Source organism: Ictidomys tridecemlineatus, chromosome 5, assembly GCF_052094955.1.
Source record: "Ictidomys tridecemlineatus isolate mIctTri1 chromosome 5, mIctTri1.hap1, whole genome shotgun sequence".
Classification (NCBI taxonomy): Eukaryota; Metazoa; Chordata; class Mammalia; order Rodentia; family Sciuridae; genus Ictidomys; species Ictidomys tridecemlineatus.
The window spans coordinates 111580592-111590110 of record NC_135481.1 but is presented as its reverse complement, the minus strand read 5'-3'; the positions used below and the strand labels follow the sequence as shown (position 1 = coordinate 111590110).

Below are 9519 nucleotides of genomic sequence, written 5' to 3'. Positions count from 1 at the left end.
AACTAAAGTTGGTAAGGATGAGATCAACCCAAATATATCATTGACTGCCAGTATAAGAGTAGATAGTTATACTCGCTCCAAGGTGTGTCGGTGGGTGGGAATTAGCATTATTTCATACAGAAGAATTATCTTTAAGCTAGAAATTCCATTCACAGGTTATGCTCTAAAGAATAGTTTGCATACATGAGAAATAATCATATAACCAAACACTACACAATAGGGAAAAACGAACCATAGGTGCTTGTATAAACACAAATGAATCTCAAAACATGATGCTAAATGAAAGAAGAATGTGTGTGTGTACCAGAGATAGAACTCTGGGGCCCTTCACCACTGAGCTATATCCCCAGCCCTTTTTGTTTTTTATTTTAAGACAGGGTCTTGCTAACTTGTTGATGCTGACCTCAAACCTGGTAATCCTCCTTGCTTCAGCCTCCCAAGTCACTGGGTGTATGCAACTACACCCAACTATTCCATAATCCTTAAATACTGCATTTAAAAATAAGCTTGTGAGTTCTGCAAAACCAAAGGATGTGCTCCCTGGAGATAGAGATAGAAATAGAGATAGAGATAGAGATAGAGATAGAGATAGAGATAGAGATAGAGATAGAGATAGAGATGGAGATGTAGAAACTGTTAGACGCAAGAAAAGACCACTGACTCCAATTAAAATCAAATTAAAGCAAGCTTATTATTTCGACCGGCCAGGCTGCCTCTCCCCACAAATAACCTCGGGAACAAGACAGCCCCGCAGCTTTCTTGCAGCCCAGCCTTATAGCCCAGAAAGTTACACAAAGCGGGGTTACAGATAACAAAAAAGGCTAGTTTACATTCTTGCTGGCCCCGACATCAGAATTTATGAAGGTCATCAGAGCCTCAGAGAGCGTCGTTATCTGGCCAGGGAAGGTCAGGATTTATGAGGCTTCACTAAAGTTTCAGAGAGGGCTGCTATCTGGCTGGGGAGAGCCAGGCATTGGTGAGTTCAAGGCAGGCATTCCAAGCAGGTTCAGAATTTGCAGTAATTTATAGTAAAGCCGAAATTATTTTTTCATGGCTTTGTGGCGAAATGGCTCCCAATTTTAAGAGAAAATCAGGCTTGGGTCTATCAAAAACCATAAAGAAAACATGGAATGATGAACATGGATTTCTGTATAGTTTCCTTCTGGTAGCAGGAGAAGGGAACATGATTGGAGAGAAGCTACAGAAGTTTCCATGAAGCCAACTCTGATCTGTTTCCTAATCTGGGTGGTAGGGGTGCAGACATCTGTTTTCCCATGCTTTCAGCTGAGCATATGGCTTATCATATAGGATATATTTCACAGTGTTAAAAAAATTAAAAACAAAAGATAAAAAGTCCCACGGTAAAGGAGGGAGGAAGAGGGTCGAGTGCTTTGGAAACAGCTCTGTGAAAAATCAGCCTGGAATTGAATCCAGTATAGAGGAAAGCAGAAGGAAGGGCTGGAGAGCCACAGGGGGCACAAAGAGGGGACAAAGAGAGACAAAGTCCACCTCCTGTCATCTGAGTGTCTGGATCCAGCCTTTCCTGATTCCCAGTTATATGTGTGTGCCAATACAATCCCTTTTCTGGATCTTTACTAAAACTAGCTGCAGTCCAAAATACCCCAGCTAGTTAGGGTTTTGTATCAGGAGCAGAATTTTGCAAAGGACCATCCCTCATGTGTGGACTTAATTGCTTGCATTGAGGCGGGCAAAGGGCAGTGTGGAGGTGCCCTCTCTGACTAGGAAGGAAATGATACCCTCTGTTAGGGTAGCAAAGTGGCTGAACCCTTTCCTGTAGAATCTGGTGAGTCAGTAATGCTGGAAGTGCAGAGAGAGAGAGAGAGAGAGAGAGAGAGAGAGAGAGAGAGAGAGAAAACAGGATACTAGGGCATGGGGCTACTTCTTTGGCCTTCAGTACACTCTATAAGAAAAAGACAGCCTCCGTCCTGGCTGACATTTCTGAGTGTAGGGAAAAGGTAAAACACAGTCACGGGCTCCCCTTTCTGTCTGTGGCCAGCGATTCAGTGGAGCTGAGAGCCACGGAATTATACTTTAGGATTGCAAAAGTCCCTTTCCCTGCCCCAGGCTAGTGGTGCAGGCAGCATCTGGGAGAAACCCCGAGACCTCTTTCCGTCCCCTCCCCCAGCAGCTCCTGCACAAACAGCTGTCCACTGGGGGACAGCCTGAGGTCAAGTGGCCAGATCCGCCCCACCTCACCCTCCGGCCCAGTGTGTCCAGGGCAGAGGCCACATGGCTGCTGGTAAAGGCAGTCTGGGGAGGGCAGGGTGCAGAGAGCATTGTCAGGAGGCGTGGCAAGGACAGGGTCCAGATGCCGGACTTGACTGGGGTGCCAGCCCTGGTTGGCAGCTCACGCAGTTATCAGAAGACTAACCATCCTGCCACCGTCTAGGAGTTTTATTTTTTTTATTATTTTTTAAAAAATACTTATTTATTTATTAGTTCTCGGCGGACACAACATCTTTGTTGGTATGTGGTGCTGAGGATCGAACCCGGGCCGCACGCATGCCAGGCGAGCGCGCTACCGCTTGAGCCACATCCCCAGCCCCCGTCTAGGAGTTTTAGAGTCAAACGGCCAGAAACACCCCGATCCAGCAAACCACAGTACGAGATTGCTCACTGCCGAGGCCGGCCCCTGACCTCTCCACTTGGGTCTGCACATAGGGCCTGCTAGCAGGTACAGCTTCCGGAAGGGACATTCTCTCTGATGTCCCCCATGGAGGTCAAGGGACAACGGAGGGTACCCAGAAGGTCCTGACTGATGGAAGAACTCGGATGCTTCAGGAAACACTAAGTGGCTCCTTGCCAAGCCTCTTCACAGAAGGTTGGTCAAGGACTGCAATCTGCTTTCGCCCCTTGTTTCCGTTGTTAAAGGCAAGTGTCCCCCCAACCCCCTCCCCAGCGTTGGGGGCTGAACCCAGGGGTGCTCTACCACTGAGCTACATTCCCAGCTGTTTCTATTTTTTTTTTATTAATACTGAGGTTGTCCCCAAGATGCCCAGGCTGGCCTCAACCATGCAATCCTCCTGCTCCAGCCTTCCAGAGTCTCTAAGAAGACAGGTGTGAGTCCCTGCCCCTGGTATGCAAATGGTTTTTACTGCAAGGGTGCTATTTTTTCTTCTTCTCTACTGTTCAATGCTGGGGATGTTCACGTTTATCATCTCGGTATTGATGGAGAACCAAAGCGTGCAAATACATTTCTGTTTTTTCTTGGCGGGTGGGGTAGTTGGTTAGGACAACCCTAAGAAACTATTACATGCCCAGAAAATTTTAAGAGTGTCCCTTCCATACTGATGGGACTGTCGTCACTATCTCAGACTTAGGTGGGTCAATCAAAATAGCTCACTCCACCAGCACGTGTCTTTGGTTTTGTTTGATTTTGCCATTCTGGGGCTGGAACAGGGTGGTAGTGGGGCCTGGCGCCTGCTAGGCAAGCTCTCCACCACTGGGCTCCGCCGCCAGCCCCCAGCAGGACGTGTGGCTGGAGGATGGTCACATGGTAATGCACTCGTATTTTGATTTTGTATGACTGTTGGGAAAGATGGATTTCTTGTCTCTGAAATTGCCAGATGCACGGAGGATGTATGCAGGGCTGCCAGGAGTCGTTTCTATCACCCCACGGAGACAGCGGGCCCGAGAGAGAGGCCAATAGCAAGCACAGGCTAAAAAGGGAAAGACAAGACCTGAGGGGGTCAACCACCTAAATCCACTTTCCAGCCAGCAATTCCCCTTTTCTGCTTCAATCAGCTCCAGACAGAATCTCGGCCATTCCAGAGAGCAGATTCAGGAGCAAGTCAACTTCAAGCATGGCAGGCAAAAATCTCTGTAAGGTGAAGGCTTCTGTAAAGTGGTCTTGCTTCTGCTGGGTCACACGGTGAGAACAGTTCCTGCCAACCCCTCTGCAGCTCAGCTCTTTGCTTGGCCCATGCCGGGTGGCCCGTGTCCTCATGCTTGAGGAAAGCCACACCGTTCAACGGCAAGCAGCTGCCACCACCGAGGACCCTCTGCACACCTGCATTTTCAAGTCCTACTCAACTGGCACCTCCACAGGCCAAAAGAACAAGAGGAACCCAGATAAGAGGTGGCAACAGGGGGAGTTGGCAGTACTCCCTGAGAGTCAGCTATTAAGTGACAGTGTAAAGGTAAAATTTCTAAGCTGATTCTAAGCTGCAAAAGTCTGAGTTAAAGTGTAAAAGACTGGGCATTGTAAAGCTTCTAAATTGCAAGGCCTGGGCTAAAAAGTAAATGACCAGGTATTGTTAAAATTCCTCTGCTACCCCCGGAACCTGTAATCTCTGTAGTTGTTAGGACAATGCTGGAACTGCCCAGTAAATATCTCCATTGATTCCCTGGTTGTTTAATAGCTAAGGGCTCCAAGTAGCTTGGCACGTAAGCATCAAGGGTCCAAAACAAATCAGTTTAAATGTGTACCCCGCTTAGTAATGACCAATCACCCCTGCCCAGACTGTTCCCGCCAATGAATGTACTAATCCTCAGAGTTGTTTAATTTTCCCGCGCCTCATGATGATTTGTTCTGATGTATGCAAAGCCCCCGCCTTCTCCAAAAAGTGTACTTAAGCTCTGCTTGACCTCTGCTCTGGGCTCTGGGCTGCTCTCCCTTCTTGAGTGAGCACGGAGCCCCAGCGCTCTGGAATGGATCCCCAATAAATCCCCTTTTGCCAATTGCATGGAGTCAGTCTCTTGTGTGGTCTCTCCCTCCGACGCTCCGCTGGACCCTTACAACAGCTTTCCACAAGTCGGATCCTTAAAGCCATATGATGCCCTGTGAAAAAGTTGGAATTAGCCAGGCGTGGTGCTCATGCCTGTGATCCCAGCTCCTGGGCCGTCTGAGGCCTGAAGATTGTTAAGTTCAAGGACAGCCAGGCAATTTAGTGAGATCCTCTCTCAAAATAAAAATTGAAAAGGGCTGGGGATGTGGCTCATCCCTGAGTCTAATACCCATTACTACACACACGCACACACACACACACACACTCACACACAATGCCTGAAGAAGTGTTACAATGGGCCGTATTGCGGTCTATTCAGGTCTGTGAGTGAGAATTAAAGTTCCTGAGGAAACTTTAATTGGTTCTTTCACCACTCAGAGAGCTGCTTCTGCACTTAGGCCTGGAGGTGCTGATGAGGAAAGAGGCAAGTCAGAGTGAGGGACAGTCCCAGGTAGTCATGGCCCGGGGAGGGGGTGCGTGAGCTGAGTTTGAAAGACAAGGGGAAATTAGCACAGGAGGGTGGCAGAGGAAGGCAGGAACCGGCAGCCTCCCGCCTGGTGGGCACACCTGGAGTAAAGATGGGGCTGGGAAGGCAGGCGAGATTGATGGGGCAGCATCGTGTGGTGGAACCGAAGTAGCACGAGTTTCACTGGGGAGCTTTGGGAACACAGAAGAGTAGGAGAGTCGGCATCAGAGGACGAGCCTGCGGACCCGCAGGTGGAGGAAGAGGTCCGTAGGGACCTGACCATAGCTGCGTAAGAAGCCAGCGAGACTTCCCCATGACGGGGAATGAGAAGAAGGGAGATGCGGGGACCTGGAGGAGGTGTGGCACCTGACCCAAGGCAAAGGGTGCAGGAAGAAGGAGGAGTCACTATGCTTCTGAGAGCAACGCGCCGCTGTGACGTTCATGACAGCAAAGGACACAAGGAGGGCAAGCTTGGAAGAGACGGATGAGACTGGGTTTCTCACGCCAAGGAGGAGGAAGCCACCAACACCCACAAGCAGAGGTCCCTAAGAGGCCGGACACTCAGCACTGGACGCCAGGGAGGGGGCACTCACGGAGGAGGGACAGCTGGAAGCCCTCAGCTGTCATCACGTCACCAAGAGGAAGGGCAGAGGGTGAGAGGGAGTGGGCGGGACACGGGGCAGTTTAGGAGGGAGTGGAATAGGAGGTGTCCGTGAGGGAGACGGAGGAAATGATCCACCAGACGGGGTGAGTCCTGCTGAGGTGAGAGAGCGAGCCTCGGGTGGGACAAGGCCGGGAAGACCAGGCCAGGTCAAGGAGAAAAAGCATTGTTATGGTTTGGATCTGGAATGTCCCCCCAAAACTCCTGTATTGAAAGCATGGTCCCCAGTGCAGCCATGTTCAGAGGAAGGTCTTTTAGGCAGTGACTGGATCATAAGGGCTCTGGCTCTACCAGTGGATTAATCCATCAGCAGCTGGATGGACGGGGAGATGGTCCTAGCTGGAGGAAGCAGGTCACGGGGTGTGCCCAGCAAGGGGTTAGCTTCTCTCCAGCCCCTCCTCTGTTTTCCTCTCCTCTTCCCGGTGCTGTGAGCTGAGCAGCTCCCCTCCCGATGCTCTTCCACCATGTTCCTCTCCCTCACCCCAGGCCCAGAGCAATGGGGGTGGCTGACCAGGGACGGAACCTCTGAAATCACGAGACCCCCAAAACTTTCCATCTTGTAAGTTGTTCTTGTCAGGAATTTGGGCCACAGCAACAGAGATCTGACGAACACAGCATCAAGTGACCTGTAGCGTGACAGTGTTTAATGACTTTAACCTGGGAAGTGTGGTCAGGGGAAGAGAAACCAGAGGACAATAGGTGGCAGAGAGCTACATGGGTAGGGAGGCAGTGTAGACAGTCAGTGTAGATAATTCTTCCAAGATGATTAGCTGTGAAGAGAGAGAGAGAGAGAGAGAGAGAGAGAGAGAGAGAGAGAGAGAGGCTGAGGCTCAGTGGTAGAGCACTTGCCTAGCACATGCGAGGCCCTGGGTTCCATCCTCAGCACCACCCACAGAAAAATAAATAAAATAAAGCTACTGTGTCCAATTACCACTAAAAAATAAATAAATTATTGAAGAGAGAAAGTGAAGAGAGAAGTTATAAGTATAGGACCAGGAGAGGGCTTCTTTCAGTTTGGAGAGCCTGAATACACTACCTACTAATGAGAACTGTTGAGGAGAAGAGGGTGAAGATGTGAGTCAGAGAACACAAGGGGTGGAGAAGGCTCCACGAGGGGAGGGCATCTGGGGCCCCAGGAAGGCCAGCCTGGAGCGGGGGCACACCTCTTCCCTGGAATGCGAAGGACCGAGTGAGCCAGTGGTTGCCAGGGAGGATCTTGGGGGTTTGCTGTTGTTCCTTTTTGTCAATGGACAGAATGGATTCTCTGTCCATGACAGAGACGAAGAGAGATAATGAAACAGAGGTTTTAAAAAGGGTCGAGGAAAGAGGGACCATCAGGAGGGAAGTGTCTAGGGACATCTGGAGGTGTTTCCAGGCAGCCAGGGACCCAGGGCTGTTCATGGTCCAACTAAGAGGTGGCAGGCAACTTCCTCTGCAGCAGGCAGGCCCCAGGAAGGGCAGCAGAGGTGGGGTTCAGCTGGGGGGGTTCAAACACAGGTGGGTGGGAATGGTTCCAGGGGATACGGGCCAGGCAGAGAATGGACCAGTACAGCCACCTGAAACCCATCCCTTAGTTAACCACACTCCCTGGTTCAGATGTTTGGCAGAGGCCAAGGTCATTTGGTACATGGTCTAAATTTCCTTTTCAGTAAAGATAGTAACTGGAGGCAAATGGAGGTAGTAATGGACACAGCTGGGCTTTAGACAGACATGGGTTCAAAGTCAGTGAACCCGTTTTCCTCTCTGAGCTTGACTTTTTTATCTATAAGATTTTTTTTTTAAAGAGAGAGAGAGAGAATTTTTTAATATTTATTTTTTAGTTTTCGTGGACACAACATCTTTATTTTATTTGTATGTGGTGCTGAGGATCGAACCCAGCACCCCGCACATGCCAGGCGAACATGCTACCTCTTGAGCCACATCCTCAGCCCTATAAATTTTTTTTTTAAAGATAACATGCTTTGTGGGCATGTTATTATGTATTAAATGAGATGACTGATGTGTGGTACTCTTGTTAGGTTGTAGACTTCATTCGGTCTCAGCCTTGTGATTTAGTGCTTTAACCTCTGCCTCTTGCGAGTGCCTGGCACACCTCTCCAGTTTTAGTTGGGCATTTTTAGTGGGCCCAGCTGAAGACGAATTGCCCAGCCTCCCGTTAGTAAAGTGTGCCCACATTCTGGCCAATCGGATATGAGCAGAAGGATAATACAACCTCTGAATCACATCGTCTAGAATGGAGCCATTCGGGCTACCTCCTTCCCCCTCTCCCTACAGGCAGGAATAGAAGGTAAAAAGTGAACCAGCTTTGGGCCTGGGGCTATAGCTCAGTGGCTAAGTGCTCGCCTCGCATGCATGAGGCACTGGGTTCGATCCTCAGCACCACATTCAAAAATAAATAAAACAAAGATATTGCGTCCATCTAAAACTAAACAAATTTTTTAAAAAAGTGAACCAACTTTGACTAAGCAACTCTTCCTATGATAGAAGGAACCTGGGTTCCTGAATGACCATGTGGAGCAGTTGTTTCCCCGTCCTGGACTGACCATCTTCCTCTTAGCCATTAGATGTAAGAGATATAATATTCTAACCTTTTTGAGGTCCTTAAGTGGTGTTACACCTTAGCCTGTGCCCAACAAGAATGCTTCCCAAAGGTACAGATAATAATGTTAGAACCAATGGTAATATTTATCAGAAGTTTACTATCATGTCAGGCATTGTTGCAAACCCATTATATTATCTCATTTAATCCACACAACAGTCCCTAGATGAGGGTTGTCATCCAAGCTCCAGAAAAGGAGGCACAGGGAGATTCAGTGCTTTGGCTGAAGACTCATCTCTGTGGGTCTAACCCAGGTATCCTGGAATGAGATCATATCCCTAGCCACTATAATTTTCAAAGCATCACTTTTTTATAATTCCATGCAGTCAAAAAGACATGGCTTAATTTCCTTGAGATCTGTGTCGGAATGTTTTCCTCAAAATTCCTGGAGGAGAGGGCGAGCCATTTAGCTTCTTTACAAGTCAGTTTCCTAGAGTCTAAGAAGGACTAGACTACTGACCTCATGGAGTTCTGGAAGGATACAATGAATTCATGCTGTTTAGGAAATGCTTTGAAAGCTTTAAAGTGGGGCACAAATGAAAGATGGTCTTAAGGAGAGTTGGGAAGTCTTGAAAAACAAAATCATAAAATGCACTCTTTTTTCTTTTGTTTTGCTTTAAATGCAAATGCCATCTAGCAATTTGGCAGGTCGCCTGGGGAGGCTGTGAAATCTGTCAAGGAGAGGGGTACATTTGGTTTTGTGTGTCTGTCATCCTTCACTGGAAAGGGGAGAGACTAATTGAAATTAATTGAAAGAGTGCACATCTCAGCTTCGTCACCTCTTCACCACAATGTAGGCCCCGGTTTGGTTTTCTTCCCTCTAACTCCACCCTGCCCTACCTGGCTGCGTCCACCTTCCCCTTCTTTCTGCCTCCATTTCTCTCTACCCTGCAGCGAACCCGGCTTCCCTTGGCCTCCTGTTCCCAGCCTCGCCTTCCCTTCTTTTAGCTCGACAGTGCCCAGTTCCCCGGAGAGCACAAAGCACCTTCCTGCCCTGCGCCAATCAGGGCCCTCTCTTCCTGCCAACATCATCTCACCCTGCCGC

General features: G+C 48.9%; 1 long non-coding RNA gene across 1 annotated transcript; it reads left to right on the top strand.

Moving 5' to 3' along the window:
- The first annotated feature begins 2207 nt into the window (after positions 1-2207).
- On the top strand, positions 2208-4706 carry LOC144377919 (uncharacterized). Its single transcript, XR_013439221.1, has 2 exons — positions 2208-2842; positions 3588-4706. It is a non-coding gene; the product is annotated as an uncharacterized LOC144377919 (long non-coding RNA).
- Positions 4707-9519: the final 4813 nt, after the last annotated feature.